Source organism: Pantherophis guttatus, chromosome 2 (assembly GCF_059756535.1).
Source record: "Pantherophis guttatus breed Tessera chromosome 2, ASM5975653v1, whole genome shotgun sequence".
In the NCBI taxonomy this organism is placed as follows: Eukaryota; Metazoa; Chordata; class Lepidosauria; order Squamata; family Colubridae; genus Pantherophis; species Pantherophis guttatus.
In genome coordinates this window covers 270,616,741-270,632,673 of record NC_142064.1, presented here as the reverse complement: position 1 = coordinate 270,632,673, position 15,933 = coordinate 270,616,741, and the positions used below count along the sequence as shown (strand labels likewise).

The 15,933-nt window shown below is 43.8% G+C and overlaps 1 pseudogene across 1 annotated transcript; it reads right to left on the bottom strand.

Annotated features, from left to right (window-relative positions):
- Window positions 1-1,752: 1,752 nt before the first annotated feature.
- LOC148115879 (uncharacterized) lies at window positions 1,753-15,688 on the bottom strand (annotated as a pseudogene). Its single transcript, XR_015732006.1, has 4 exons — window positions 15,560-15,688; window positions 8,034-9,273; window positions 6,949-7,024; window positions 1,753-3,484 (listed from the first exon to the last, which is right to left on the bottom strand). The product of XR_015732006.1 is annotated as an uncharacterized LOC148115879 (transcript).
- Between the last annotated feature and the right edge of the window lie 245 nt (window positions 15,689-15,933).

Sequence of the window (15,933 nt, the reverse complement as noted above, 5' to 3'; positions counted from 1 at the left end):
TTCAGAGGCATCAGTCCTCCTCCTATCCTGCTTGTTTAAGTCCAACTTTTGCTTGCATTATATTTATTATTTATTTATTTATTTATTTATTACATGTATTTATATGCCACCATTCTCCCGAAGGACTCAGGGCGGCGAACACAATTTAAGAAACAAGTACAATAAAGTCATAATTTAATTATATTCCATTCTTTCTATTCTATATTCTTCATATACTTTATATTCCATTTTCTCTTCTGTTCTACTCTATTCTGCTCATAGAACATCATAGGGAAGATGATCATGGCTTACATAATTCTAATTATCGTAGTAAGAGACCCATCGTGGCATTTAAATACGATTTCAAAGGTCTTTCTGGCTGGACTATGGCTTATTTCTTGATTGCTACTTCCTTTACTCTTGATGGTTGATCCTAAAAGGCAGAAACTGCTCATTGTCAGTTCTAAAGGGGTTTGTTATACCTATTGCCGTTAGTCGGGCTTTACATTTAATTCTGGGCCCCACCGATTTGTACACCTTATTTTATATGCCTGTTTGGTGTTTGGAAAGAATAGGCCTGACAGTTGGCAATTGAAGCAATAACCGTCATCGAAATAAGGAAAAATTAAATGCAGATTTGGAAAATAATATATAAACCGTTGAACTGTTTCTCCCTGGTGTGACTTGTTTGACAGGCCAAACACTGGTACGGTCGCTCTCTCTGGTGTGTATCCTCTGATAGCAATAGAAGTTAGATTTATATACCGCTTCACAGTGCTTTACAGCTCTCTCTGAGCAGTTTACAGAGTCAGCATATTTCCCCCCACAATCTCAGTCCTCATTTTACCCACCTGGGAAGGATGGAAGGCTGAGTCAACCTTGAGCCGGTCAGGGTCAAACTCCTGGCTGCAGGCAGAGTTACCCTGCAATACAGTCTTGTAACCATTGCACCAATACAACTCTGAACTGAAGGTCTGTTACCCAAACAATATACAAGCATCCAATTGGACATAAACTGATAACAGGGAGATGTCCAGGGAGAAGAGAAGAAAAATTGTGCGTGAAAATATCAGATCCAGCTTTGCTACTTCTGTAACGACTTCGGCTTTAGTGAAGTTTAATTTTGGCTGAACAATGGGCCAGGAGTGTTTTTCTTTGCTGGATGACCGAGTTGGGAAGGTTGACATTAGCACTGAAAGGGTTTCTCTCCACTGTGGAGTTTCCACTGACGTTTAAGATTAGATTTTTAGCTGTTAAGTTTTCTCACACACAAAAAAATGGATTTTTTTTCTCTTTTATTTATGAGAACCTCTGGAGATGCCAATTCCTGCAACTTTGTCATGGGCTGGGGATGAGATGTGAGTTCATGGAGGACACAGGAGAAGAGAATTAACCACAGTTCAGGGCAAGCGAGAAGTTAAGTTAGGTCCCATTTAGTGAGGTTCATGAATCCCACAAAAATATCCCATTCAATTTCTACAGGTACTCAACAAAAGTTCATTTAGTGACCATTACAAGTTACAAGGGCCCTGAAAAATGTGACTTATGACCGTTTTCTCACTTGCAACCACTGCAGCGTCTCCATGGTCGCATGATCAAAATTCAGATGCTTGACAACTAGTTTTATCACAGTTGCAGTGTCTCTGGATCATGAGATCCCTTTTGTGACCTTCTGACAAGCAAAGTCAATGGGGAAGCCAGATTCACTTAGTAACCGTGTTACTAACTTAACAATTGCAATGGTCCACTTAACAAGAGTTACGACAAGAAAAGTCGTAAAATGGGGCAATTTAATGCAATATGGTATATGAATAATGAAATATCACAATAAAGAAGAAACTGAATATTACGTAATTCAAAGTTAACACATCTCATAACCTGCGATGCATGTGCTAAGTTACCTGTGCTCCAATTAATCCTGAGTGTCTGATTTATCACGGTCTCTCCAATTACAAACAGGTGCATTTTCATTGTATATCTGATCCCATTTTTTACAAACTTATCTTTAAATCTTCAGCTCTCCTATTGATCAACAAAGATCCAATGGACAAAAATACCTAACGCCTTAAGTATATAAACCCCCTTTCCATTTAGCTTAAATCCTCCTAACAACAAAATAATTACAAAACAATAGTAATAACATTGGAAATTCTTAAACATTTTCTGAAATTATAGATTTTATATTTAAAATGAAAACAAAAATAAGTTACCAAGAAATATTTGATTTGATTAGCACATACTGATCAAAAACTTTTCTCTTCAGTAATAGGAGGATGTTCTTCTTGAAAATTATGCTTAAATTTAAGGTTATGTGACTAGGGCTTCTCTCCTATATGGATTTGGCTGTGACTTCTAAGGGAACATGAATGAGCAAATGTTCTCCCACATTCTAAACATTCGAAATTTTGTTCCCCATGTGAAGTTTTGCATGTTTTTTAAGGGTTGTTAGGGAACGATAAAATTGTCCACACTCATTGCACTGAAAGGGCTTTTCCCCTGTGTGGGTTTTATAATGTACCCAAAGGTATCCCTTTTGAGCAAAACATTTTCCACATTCTCCGCATCTGTATGGCTTCTCTCCTGTATGGACACTCTGATGCCTGGCAAGGTTGTATTTATCGGGAAAGCACATCCCACACTTCACACATTTGAATGGCTTCTCCCCTGTATGGATTCTCTCATGACTCTCAAGCTTCCTTCGTTCAAGAAAACCTTTCCCACACTCCCCACATTTATATGGTTTCTCGTCTTTGTGCCCTATTTGGTGTGTCCGAAGATCAGACGAAGTTAGAAATCGTTTCTCACATTCTGAGCATTCATAGGGTCTCATTCCGGTGTGGAGTCTCTGATGTTTCAGCAGGTTTGATTTCAAGATAAAACACTTTCCACATTCGAGGCACTTTTCGTTTTTCTCTCCTTTGTGTGTTTTCTCATGACTCCGAAGAGATGAAATCTGTGTGAAACATTTTCCACACTCCAAGCATTTGTGAGGTTTGATTCCTGCATGAATCAACTCATGGACACCAAGATTTGCCTTATGAGAAAAGCTCTTTCCACATTCCGAACACTTGTAGGGTTTCTCTCCTGTGTGAGTCCTCTCGTGCTTTATGAGAGTGGCTTTTTCACGGAAAAATGTCCCACATTCCAGACATTGATAAGGTTTCTCTCCAGTGTGAATTTTCTGATGTGTAAGAAGGTGTGACTTTTGACCAAAGTATAAGTCGCATTCATCACATTTATAGGGTTTTAGTCTGGAAGGACTATCGAGATCTTTAGAGTTTTTCCCAGAAAAGGCTTTCTCACCCTCCAAACCTGGACTGGATCCACTTCCCAAATGGATCTTCCTGTGGGTCAAAAGGAGGGACCGGCCAACAAAGGATTTCCCACACTCTGAGCAATCATGTGCTTTTTTGTGGTTTTTCGAAGTGCTGCTTGTGTCTGACGGGGGATCGAAGATTTTCCCAGGCTCCATCCTTTCTGGCAGCTGCTGCCTTGTCCTACGTTTCTACTGCCTGTTGATAGTTGTCTTGCAGGTAAATCTTTGATCACTATCTTTTATCCTCTGTCAGAAAAAGAAATGCAGAATAATATTTCCTACTGAAAAAGGTAGAGATTCACAATATCTGAGACTTGGGAGGGATCAGGAAGGTCTCCCAATCCAACCCCCTTTCCAGGACCTCAAAACACTCTAGACAAATTCTCCAGTGAGCAAGCCTCCACATCACTAGGAGGGAAATCCAGTTTTTATACCAGTTGTTAAGTGATGTTGTGGGTTGTTAAGGGTGGCCTGGGGAAGAAGTGGAGGGGTGCCTGAAGGGGATGGGCGAGACCCTGGAGATCCTGCGCAGGCCATGCATGGATTAGGAGTGCTGCAGTGAAGTACAAAGATGCAGCTGCCCCCAGAAGCCTCAGGGACCCGAGCTGGGCCCTGCAATGGGGCAGAAATGCCAGGGCAGTGCCTTAAGTGGAGGACTGGGCAGTAGTGGGATTCAAATAATTTAACAATCGATTCTCTGCCCTAATGATTGGCTGGGTAGGCGTGGCTGGGTGGCCATGTGACTGGGTGGGCAAAGCCAACTCAATGTCACTCATGTTGAGGGACACCTCACCCGGCCTCTCCTTGCGACGCCCAGCCACACCTTGCCCCTTCCCTCCCAGCCTGCCAGCCACTCACCTTAAAGGCCTCGACCCGCTGTGGTGAAATTCAAATTTTTTTACTACTGGTTCTGTGGATGTGGCTTGGTGGGCATGGTGTGGTTTGGTGGGCATGGCAGGGGAAAATCTCCATTCCCGCCCCACTACAGGGGCCAGCCAGAGGTGGCATTTGCCGATTCTCCGGACTACTCAAAATTTCCTCTACCGGTTATCCAGAACCTGTCACAACCTGCTGAATTGCACCCCTGCCTCGACGTATCTATAGTTCTGTAAAAATGCTGTTCCTCTTTTTTTTTTTTGCCTACAGAGCCAGGCATGACCCCAATAAATGTTCACCAATAAATGGATCTTCTTTTCAATCAGCCTCCAGGGTCCATTTTATTTCCACCCTCTTTCTCCTGCCGTGGAACTGAACCAGATGGATTTTCCTTCCAAAATCTGCAGAAGGGGGGAGAGGGGGGGGGAGGTAGCAATCAAACTGAAAACCAAAACGACAGAAGGGGCATGGGAAAGGGGGAAGACCACGGACCCCCTTGCTTCTTCTGGTTAGGCGGCCCCTCCTCACCCAATCTTTTATGTGCAGGATGTTTTGGGGGTGGGGATTCCCAGCTCTCTTCCTCCCTTCTTCCTTGCTCCACTGCAGCTTCCCCTTGTCCAAATGCAAGGAAAAGAGGAGACCACGGACCCCCTTGTTGTTGTACAAACGCGACCCCTCCTCACCTACATCTTGTATTTGCAGCATCTTTTGGGTAGGATGGGGGGGGGGCTTCCCAGCGCTCTTCCTCCCTCCCTCCCTGCTTCTCTGCAGCGTCGCTTTGCCCAAATGCACAAGGCGGGTGGAAGGAACCCACTAGCGGGTGTTTCCACTCCCTCCCCCCGTGAAGTGGGGACCCCAAGGCCCCCGATTCCCACCCCGCACCTCCCCTTCTGCCCTCCCCCCCACCCACCCACACACGCACCACAAAGGCTCGGAGGGAGGGAGAGCAGGGTCGATCTCAGCCCCTCCTGCAAAAGCCGCTGCCAGCGTCCCGAACAGGCAGCATTCAGACTAGACCAGGAATGGGAGGAGCCTTTGGCGCTCTCTTCTTTGCCCCGCCCCCAAACTCCATCCCCAAATTTTTCTTCCGCTCTAGGAATCCATCGCCTCTACTTAACTCCTTAAGTCAGGGGTGGGCAACTGTGGCCCTTTTACAACCTGTGGACTTCGACTCCCAGAATTCCTGAGTAACAGCTTGGCTGTCTCAGGAATTCTGGGAGTTGAAGTCCACAGGTTGTAAAAGGGACACATTTGCCCACCCGAGACTTAAGTAGAAGGTTGATGAAATAGGGAGGGAAAAGGGGAGAGAGGGGCAAGCAGGATTCGCACTAGGTCTGTAAAACAAAAAACAAAAAAACCAACAACAACAACAACAAAAACCACCCCCGCAGGTGACCTAAGGCCGGACAGAAGCACCCTGGTTTGTGGGAAGCTGGAACCAGATTTGGGGGTTGAATGCACCAGGCTAATCTAGGGCACTGTGTCTGAAACTTGGCATCTTTTAAGATATATGTGAACTTCAACTCCCAGAATTCCCCAGTCAGCATAGGGCATTCTGGGAATTGAAGTTCAGGTATCTTTAAGGTGGTGAATGGTCTCTATGCCAACCCAGGAAACAGGGCAATTCACAAGGCCAGTTACAGGAATACCACCATTAACATCCCTATAGAGACATTATCCCTCAGGCTTCTATGGACTTCACCACTACCCCAAAGAAACTGGCTCTAAAGGGTGCTCGAAACATTTGAAGGCAGGGTGTGATGGGAGTTGTTGTACTAGGGCCATCCAGAGAACAGGAATGGGGAAAGTTCAGAGGCATCATTCCTCATCCTTTCCTGCTTGTTTAAGTCCAACTTTGGCTTCTACTCTGTTCCATTCCATTCCATTGTTGACATACTTTATATTCCATTATTTCTCTTTTCTCTCTAATCTTCTCTTCGCCTATTCTATTCTAGTTTCTATACTTTATATTTCATTTTTTTACAATCCGTTCTGTTCTCTTCATACATCCTAGGGAAGATGATCATGATTTACATAATTCTAATTACTGTAGTAAGAGACCCCACATGGCATTTAAATATGTTTTCAAAGGCCTTTATGGCTGCTCTACCAAGTCCTGGACTGGGGCTTATTTCTTCCTTTACTGTTGATGGTTGATCCTAAAAGACAGGAGCTGTTCATTACTTTGATATCTACATTATCAGTTCTAAAGGGGTTTGTCCCATCAATTATCATTAGTCAGTCTTCCTTATACTTAATTCTGAACATCTCTGACTTGTACATTTATTTTATATGACTGTTTGATGTCTGGGAAGAATAGGCCTGACAGTTGGCAACTGAAGCAATAATTGTCATTGAAATAAGGTAAAATTAAATGCAGATTTAAAAAAAAATAAATGAATTGTTGGCCAGTCTAAACACTGGTACAGGTCACTCTCTGGTGTGGATTCCCTGATAGCAATAGCACTTATATATCCCTTCAGAGTGTTTTACAGCCTTCTCTGAGCAGTTTACAGAGTTGGCATATTACCCCCACAATCTGGGTCCTATTATACCAACCTCGGAAGGATGGAAGGCTGAGACAATCTTGAGCCGGTCAGGTATTCAAACTCCTGGCTGTTGGCAGTGTTAGCCTGAAATACTGCCTTGTAACCACTGCGCCACCACGACTCTGAACTGCATGTATACCCAAACAATATACAAGCACCCAATTGAATATGAACTGATAACAGTGGGACAACAGGGGAAAAGAGAGTGTTAATTGTGCGCGAAGATACCAGATCCAGCTTCGCTACTTCTGCTTTAGTAACGTTTAATTTTGGCTGAACAATGGGCCAGGAGTCTTTTTCTTTGCTGGATGACCGAGTTGGGAAGGTTAACATTAGCACTGAAAGGGTTTCTCTCCACTGTTTTCACTGAGGTTTAAGATTCGATTTATAGCTGAAGGTTTTCTCACACACAAAACATTGGATTTTCTCTCGGTTTTTATGAGAACCTCTGGAGATCCCAATTCCTGCAACTTTGTCATGGGCTGGGGATGAGACATCAGTTCATGGAGGACACAGGAGAAGAGAATTAACCACAGTTCAGGGCAAGCGAGGAGTTAAGTTAGGTCTCATTTAGTGAGGTTCATGAATCCACAAAAATATCCCATTCAATTTCTACAGGTACTCAACAAAAGTCCGTTTAGTGACCATTACAAGTTACAAGGGCCCTGAAAAATGTGACTTATGACCGTTTTCTCACTTGCAACCACTGCAGCGTCTCCATGGTCTCAGGATCAAAATTCAGATGCTTGACAACTAATTTTATCACAGTTGTAGCGTCTCTGGGTCATGAGATCCCTTTTTGTGACCTTCTGACAAGCAAAGTCAATGGGGAAACCAGATTCACTCAATAACCGTGTTACTAAGTTAACAATTGCAATGGTTCACTTAGCAAGAGTGGGAAGAAAAGTCATAATATGGGGCAATTTAATGCAATATGGTATATGAATAATGAAATATCACAATAAAGAAGAAACTGAATATTACATAATTCAAAGTTAATACATCTCACAACCTGTGATGTATGTGCTAAGTAATTTGCGCTCCAATTAATCCTGAGTGTCTGATTTATCACCGTCTCTCCAATTACAAACAGGTGCATCTTCATTGCATACCTGATCCCATTTTTTAGAAACCTGTCTTTAAATCTTCAGCTCCCCTACTGACCCAGATCCCCTAAAGACCCAGATCCAATGGGCAAAAATAGATAGCAACATAAATATATAATCCACCTTTCCATTTAGCTTAAATTCCCCTCATAACAATTAGGTTCTTCTTGAAAAGTATGCTTAAATTTAAGGTTATGGGACTAGGACTTCTCTCAGGTATGGATTAGGCTGTGACATCTAAGGGAAGATGAATCAGCAAATGTGCTCCCACACTCTAAACATTCGAAATTTTGTTGCCTGTGTGAAGTTTTGCATGTTTTCTAAGGGTTGATGCAGTACGATAAAATTGTCCACACTCATTGCATTGAAAGGGCTTCTCCACTGTGTGGGTTTTATAATGAATCCAAAGGTATCCCTTTTGAGCAAAACATTTTCCACATTTTGCACATCTATATGGCTTCTCTCCTGTGTGGACCATCTGATGCCTGGCAAGGTTGTATTTTTGGGAAAAGCACTTCCCACACTCCCCACATTTGAATGGCTTCTCCCCTGTATGGATACTCTCATGCCTCTGAAGCTTCCTTAGTTCAAGAAAACCTTTCCCACACTCCCCACATTTATATGGTTTCTCGTCTTGGTGCCCTATCTGGTGTGTCCGAAGATCAGAAGAAGTTAGAAATCGTTTCTCACATTCTGAGCATTCATAGGGTCTCATTCCGGTGTGGAGTCTCTGATGTTTCAGCAGGTTTGATTTCAAGGTAAAACATTTCCCGCATTCAAGGCACTTTTCGTTTTTCTCCCCTCTGTGTGTTTTCTCATGTCTCTGAAGACCTGAACTCATGGTGAAACATTTTCCACACTCAAAGCATTTGTAAGGTTTGATTCCTACATGGATCTGCTCATGCTGCCAAAGACCTGAATTCTGAGAAAAGCTCTTCCCACATTCTGAACACCTGTAAGGTTTCTCCCCTGTGTGGATTCTCTCGTGCTTTCTGAGAGTGGCTTTTTCACGGAAAAATGTCCCACATTCCAGACACTGATAAGGTTTCTCTCCAGTGTGGATTTTCTGATGTGTATAAAGGTGTGATGTTTGATCAAAGCACAAGTCATACTCATCACATGTATAGGGTTTTAGTCTGGAGGGGCTTCCGAGATCTTTGGAGTTTTTCCCAGAAAAGGCTTTCTCACCCTCCAAACCTTGACTGGATCCACTTCCCACATGGACCTTCCTGTGGGTCAAAAGGAGGGACTGGCCAGCAAAGGATTTCCCACACTCTGAGCAATCATTAGTTTTTTGGTGGTTTTTCGAAGTGCTGCTTGTGTCTGATGAGGCATCCAAGACTTTCCCAGGCTCCATCCTTTCGGGCAACTGCTGCCTTGGGCTGAATTTCTATTTTCTCCTGAGTGTTGTCTTGCAGGTAAATTTTTGGTCACAATCTTTTACCCTCTGTTTGAAAAAAAAAAGAAATGCAGAATATTTCCTTTTGAGAAAGGTAGAGATTCACAATATCTGAGACTTGGGAGGGATCAGGAAGGTCTCCCAATCCAACCCTCTTTCCAGGACCTCAAAACACTCTAGCCAAATTCTCCGGTGAGCGAGCCCCCACATCATTAGGAGGGAAACCCAGTTTTTATAGTAGTTGTTAAGTGATGTTGTGGGTTGTTAAGAGTGGCCTGGGAAAGTGGAGGGGTGCCTGAAGGGGATGGGCGAGACCCCGGAGATCCTGCGCAGGCCATGCATGAATTAGGAGTGCTGCAGTGAAGTACAAAGATGCAGCTGCACCCAAAACATTCAGCTGCCACATCTGGGCCCTACAATGGGGCCAAAATGCCACAGCAGTGCCTTAACTGGAGGATTGAGGAAGTGGTGGATTCAAATAATTTAACAATTGGTTCTCTGCCCTAATGACCGGCTGGCTAGGCGTGGCTGGGTGGGCATGGCCAACTCGATGTCACTCACATCAAGGGGTGCTTTGCCTTGCCTGGCCTCTCCTCGCCACGCCCGGCCCCCACCTCGCCACTCCCCTTCCAGCCATTCCTTGTCATGCCCGGCCTCGCCTCGCCTCCCAGCCGCTCACCTCAGTAGCTTCAATGAATCTATAGTTGTGTAAAAATGTTTTTCACCTTTTTTCACCTTTATTATCTGCATCTACATACTATAGATCAGTGTTTCTCAATCTTGGTAGCTTGAAGATGGGTGGACTTCAACTCCCAGAATCCCCCAGCCAGCCACCCGGAGGCCCTGTGAAACCTAAGAGGCGGCCAAGCCTTGCCGTGTCCCCCGAGGCGCCCATGCCTTTCAGCCAAGTGTGACAAATGCAGAGCAGGTTTCCCTCTCCCACTGTGGGCCTTACCTTTGCAGCTGAGCAAAGCGGTGTAAGCCCAACGGGCTGGAAGGTAAGGCCCACAGCGGGGGAGGGAGACCCATTCTGGGCCCGCCGTGCCAGGCCTGGACTTCAGCCCAGTATCACTGCTGCCACCGAGAAATGTAGCCTTAATTTCTGAGATGGGAGTCTTTTGCAGCCTTGTGCCATTCTCCCATCTGCATGTTCCATACAGTTTCTACGCAACATGGACCAAAACATCTCTAAGCTGCTCCAGGAACCCCGTGGCCAATGCTGGGACTCCAATGGCCTCCCCTGCCCCCCGTCCACACAAACCCATGCTTCTTACCTGGGACTATCTGCACTTAATGACCAATGAAATCAGTTAACAACCACAACAGTGAATGCAGAATTACAATTCTTGAGCAAAACCATCAGGTGATATCACACATAATTTTTTTTTTTAATTTGATTTATATGCCGCCCTTCTCCGGAGACTCAGGGCGGCTTACAATGCGTTAAGCAATAGCCTTCATACTTTTGTATATTTATACAAAGTCAGCTTATTGCCCCCACAAACTGGGTCCTCAATTTACCTACCTTAGAAAGGATGGAAGGCTGAGTCAACCTTGAGCCTGGCGAGATTCGAACTTGCAATAATTGCAGGCAGCTGAATGTTAATAACAGGCTATTAGTCTGCTGCACCACCAGGCTCTTTACCACTTTGCTAAACAAGTGAGATTCCAATCCCAGTAAGTCAAGGTCTACCTTCAGCCACGCAAAAGATTAAGCAAGGCATCAGATAAGCAAAAGAGGAGGAAAGAAAGTTGAGGTTAGTGTAAGCAACCTATTTCTTCTCCCCTTTTCTGGCTTTTTCTGAGTTATGCAGTTATGAACTCCAACCCATCATTACTAATTAATCCTGGGTTCCTTGTGACACATTTCCTGTTCCTGCACGAAGGAAGGAAGGAAGGAAGGAAGGAAGGAAGGAAGGAAGGAAGGAAGGAAGGAAGGAAGGAAGGAAGGAAGGAAGGAAGGAAGGAAGGAATTCAAATTCAAAGAAGTTCAAATACACCTTCAGCTATAGAAACTGTGCTGCTGGGGTCTATCTTGCAGGTTTACACTTTGGGGGAGGGTCAGGGGTGAAATCTAGCAGGTTCTGACAGGTTCTGGAGAACCAGTAGCGGAAAAATTGAGCAGTTCGGAGAACCGGTAGCGGAAATTTTGAGTAGTTCAGAGAACTAGCAAATACCACCTCTGGCTGGCCCCAGAGTGGGGTGGGAATGGAGATTTTGCAGTATCCTTCCCTTGGAGTGGGGTGGGAATGGAGATTTTGCAATATCCTACTCCTGCCACACCCATCATGCCATGCCCACCAAGCCACACCACACCCACCAAGCCACGCCCACAGAACCAGTAGTAAAAAAATTTGGATTTCACCACTGGGGAGGTTAATAAATTAAGTATAAGAAGAAAAAAAACATGAGAAAGGATTGTTTTGGCTTAATCGACTGCTGTTTTTAGGCATCCCCCCCCCCCACACCCCTAGAACTCATAAGGAACAGGATGAGTTAAAATAATAATAATAACAATAATTATTGTTAGATAATTAAGAGCCTTGGTAGTACAGTGGTCTAAGGCACCCTGTTATTAAGCTGGTTATTAAGACCAGCTGCCTGCAATTACTGCAGGTTCGAATCTCGCCAAGGCTCAAGGTTGACTCAGCCTTCCATCCTTTCTAAGGTAGGTAAAATGAGGACCCAGTTGTGGGGGCAATAAGCTGACTTTGTATAAATATACAAAAGAATGAAGGCTATTGCTTAGCGCATTGTAAGCCGCCCTGAGTCTCCAGAGAAGGGCGGCATATAAATCAAAATTAATAATAATAATAATAATAATAATAATAATAATAATAATAATAATAAGAATAATAATAATAATAATAAGAAGAAGAAGAAGAAGAAGAAGAAGAAGAAGAAGAAGAAGAAGAAGAAGAAGAAGAAGAAGAAGAAGAAGAAGAAGAAGAAGAAGAAGAAGAAGAAGAAGAAGGCTCCAACAGCTAAAATACACAAGCAATAAGAAAACTAAAGGCCCCCTTTTGAAAGAAAAGCACCGAATAAATCCAATTTCCAACTAGTAACACATTGAATACACCCTGGAAGTTTTAACCCTGTGTGGGAAGCCTGCTCCTCTCCCCCAAAGATTGAAATATTTTGGGAAATATTAAAATAAGGCAATATTGGAAGAAATACCCATCTGGTTCAGCTCCAAGTCTGGAGAAAGGCAGTGGAGACAAAATGTAGACTGGAGACTGATTGGAAAGATTGGTTTAATGATGAAGCAGAAGTACATGGGCGGTTCTGGGCGGCTGACAACATGGAGTTGAGAGTGAGGGATTTTTATACCTTCTCTTGGGCTTTGCATTTGAACTTCCTGTTCCTGTGCAAGAGCATGTATTCTATTGGCTGCTGTCAGACTCCCATGGGACTAGGTACAAGTCCTAGGACAGGGGTCAGCAACCTGCGGCTCTGGAGCCACATGTGGCTCTTTCACCCTTCTACTGCGGCTCCCTGTCACTCAAAATATGTGTCGCAACTGCCAATGTGCGACACCCACCGGCATGTGATTTATTGAGCTTTTCAACCCCAGGCAGACCAACCATGGATAAATCCAAGAAAAGAAGTTTCAGAAGAAAACAGAATGTTTAATTCAACTACATATGCTAGTTTTGTGGCCGCTCAAGAAATAAGTCAGCCACAGGAAGGGTTTTGTGGCTCCCGGTGTTTTCTTTTCTGTGGGAAACGGGTCCAAATGGCTCTTTGAGTGTGTAAGGTTGCAGACCCCTGTCCTAGGAGTTTATCTGAGCTTTGGTTGAAGTTTGCCAGGGGTAGTGCAACAAAGGGGCATTAGGCAATTCATATTTTGGCTGAGGGCTAATCCTACCTTTGTTAGATCTTGGGTGAGGGTATTTGCTTATGAATAGAGCTAGCTCGCTCTTTATCTCTTAAGTAGTGACATCTGCTGTTGGCTATTAAGAAAGGTGGGGGGCTGCTTTCCAAGAGCATGTTTCTCCATTTCTCATCCAGGGAAATATAATATTTTCGGCCTTTCTAATATTTCTCAAAATATTTCATTCTTCTAGGAGAGGGGTGGGTGCTAACTTTCTACAGCAGGGTTAAATATTCCTCCCTAAAGAAGAAATGAAAAAGTCGTAAGGGAGGCAGACACTAGCCCCCGTCTCCCAAGCAGAAACTGAGGCGGCCAGCTTTTTTAGAAATGCAGATTTGGTAACCCATTCGGAGAGACTGGGTCAAGGCAGAAACTGGGATAAGCAACATTTTTTTAAAAAATGGTTGACCAAGTTAGTTCAGACAAACATCTAGGATTTGCATTTCCTCTTTTGCCTACAGAGCCAGCCATGACCCCCATAGGAATCCAGAAGGTATAAAAAACCCACCCGTCCTCAACTCCATTTTGTCAGCTGTACCAGAACCAGAAAAACCTTGTGTGGTTTTCTGTTTCCCAATAAATGGATCTTCTTTTCAATCAACCTTTTAAGTGCCCTTAAAACTTTCTTTTTTTCAGCAAGCCCGGCTGGCCTAACACTTCTTTTAAATGTTTTTAATTGTTTTGCCATTGCTTTTAATTATGGGGATATATAAAAACACACATAAACCCTACGAAGAAGTAAGAAAATTGATACTGTACCTTTACAGGGAGGATACATAAGATATGGGTGTGGCCTACTGATGACAGCTAACGAGCTAGAAATGGATCTATTTAGGTCTCCCACCTAGCAGTTAGAGCTTGCTAGGTGTTAGAAAAGAAAAAAGCCCAGAACCGAGTAGATGTGGTTCTACTGAGCTGGAGCTACAAAAAAAACCTTGGCTACGTAGAGAAAACCTGGCTAGAAGAAAAACATATATATATATAACATATATAACATATATAACATATAACATAACACACATATATATATATATATATATATATATATATATATATATATATATATATATATATATATATATATATATATATATATATATATATATATATATATATTTGGCCCCATAATTATATATATGACTTATATATATATATATCTTTTTAATTGTATTTTAATGTTTGTAGTTTATGTTTTTACTTTGGCTGTACACCGCCCTGAGTCCTCAGGGAGAAGGGCGGTATATAAATTTGATATAAAATAAAAATAAAATCAACCTCCAGGGTCCATTTTATTTCCAGCCTCTTTCTCCTGGCTTGGAACTGAACCAGATGGATTTTGCCTTCCAACACCTGCAAATGCGGCAGGGAGTGGGGGGGGCAGAGGAGGTAGAGACTGCAATCTCCCATCTGGAACGAGCTCCCCCCAGAGATACGGAAGATCCCGGACCTGCGCACGTTTCGTCGTGCTCTCAAAACTTTTTTATTTCAGCAGGCTGGCCTGGCCTAACTCTCCTCTTTTAAATTTTTAATTTGTGATTTTATAAATGGGGTGTTTTAATCTGTGTTTCGGCCAAAATATTTAATAATTTTAAGGGATTTTTAATATTTGTATTATCTGTATTTTATCTTGGCTGTTCACCGCCCTGAGTCCTTCGGGAGTAGGGCGGTATAGAAATTTGATAGATAGATAGATAGATAGATAGATAGATAGATAGATAGATAGATAGATAGATAGATAGATAGATAGATAGATAGATAGATAGATAGATAGATAGATGGATAGATGGATGGATGGATGGATGGATGGATGGATGGATGGATGGATGGATGGATGGATGGATGATAGACAGACAGACAGACAGACAGACAGACAGACATAGATAGATAGATAGATAGATAGATAGATAGATAGATAGATAGATAGATAGATAGATAGATAAACAAATCAAACTGAAAGCCAGAACGACAGGGAGGGAGGGAGGGACTAAACTGCTCCCACCACCACAGCATGGAAAAAGGGGGAAGACCACGGACCCCTTTGCTTCTTCTGCTTAGGCGGCCCCTCCTCACCCCATCTTTTATTTGCAGGATCTTTTCGGGGTGGGGATTCCCAGCTCTCTCCCTCCCTCCCTCCCTGCTCCGCTGCAGCTTCGCCTTGTCCAAATGCAAGGAAAATAGAGGAGACCACGGACCCCTTGTTATTATACAAAAGCGACCCCCCCTCACCTAAATCTTGTATTTGCAGCATCTTTTGGGTAGGATGGGGGGGGGCTTCCCAGCGCTCTTCCTCCCTCCCTCCCTGCTTCTCTGCAGCGTCGCTTTGCCCAAATGCACAAGGTGGGTGGAAGGAACCCACCAGCGGGTGTTTCCACTCCCTCCCCCCGTGAAGTGGGGACCCCAAGGCCCCCGATTCCCACCCCGCACCTCCCCTTCTGCCCTCCCCCCCACACACACACGCACCACAAAGGCCCGGAGGGAGGGAGAACAGGGTCGATCTCAGCCCCTCCTGCAAAAGCCGCTGCCAGCGTCCCGAACAGGCAGCATTCAGACTAAGACCGGGAATGGGAGGAGCCTTTGGCGCTCTCTTCTTTGCCCCGCCCCCAAACTCCATCCCCAAATTTTTCTTCCGCTCTAGGAATCCATCGCCTCTACTTAACTCCTTAAGTCAGGGGTTGGCAACTGTGGCCCTTTTACAACCGATGGACTTCAACTCCCAGAATTCCTGAGTAACAGCTTGGCTGTCTCAGGAATTCTGGGAGTTGAAGTCCACCGGTTGTAAAAGGGACACATTTGCCCACCCCTGATTTAAGTAGAAGAAGGTTGATGAAATAGGG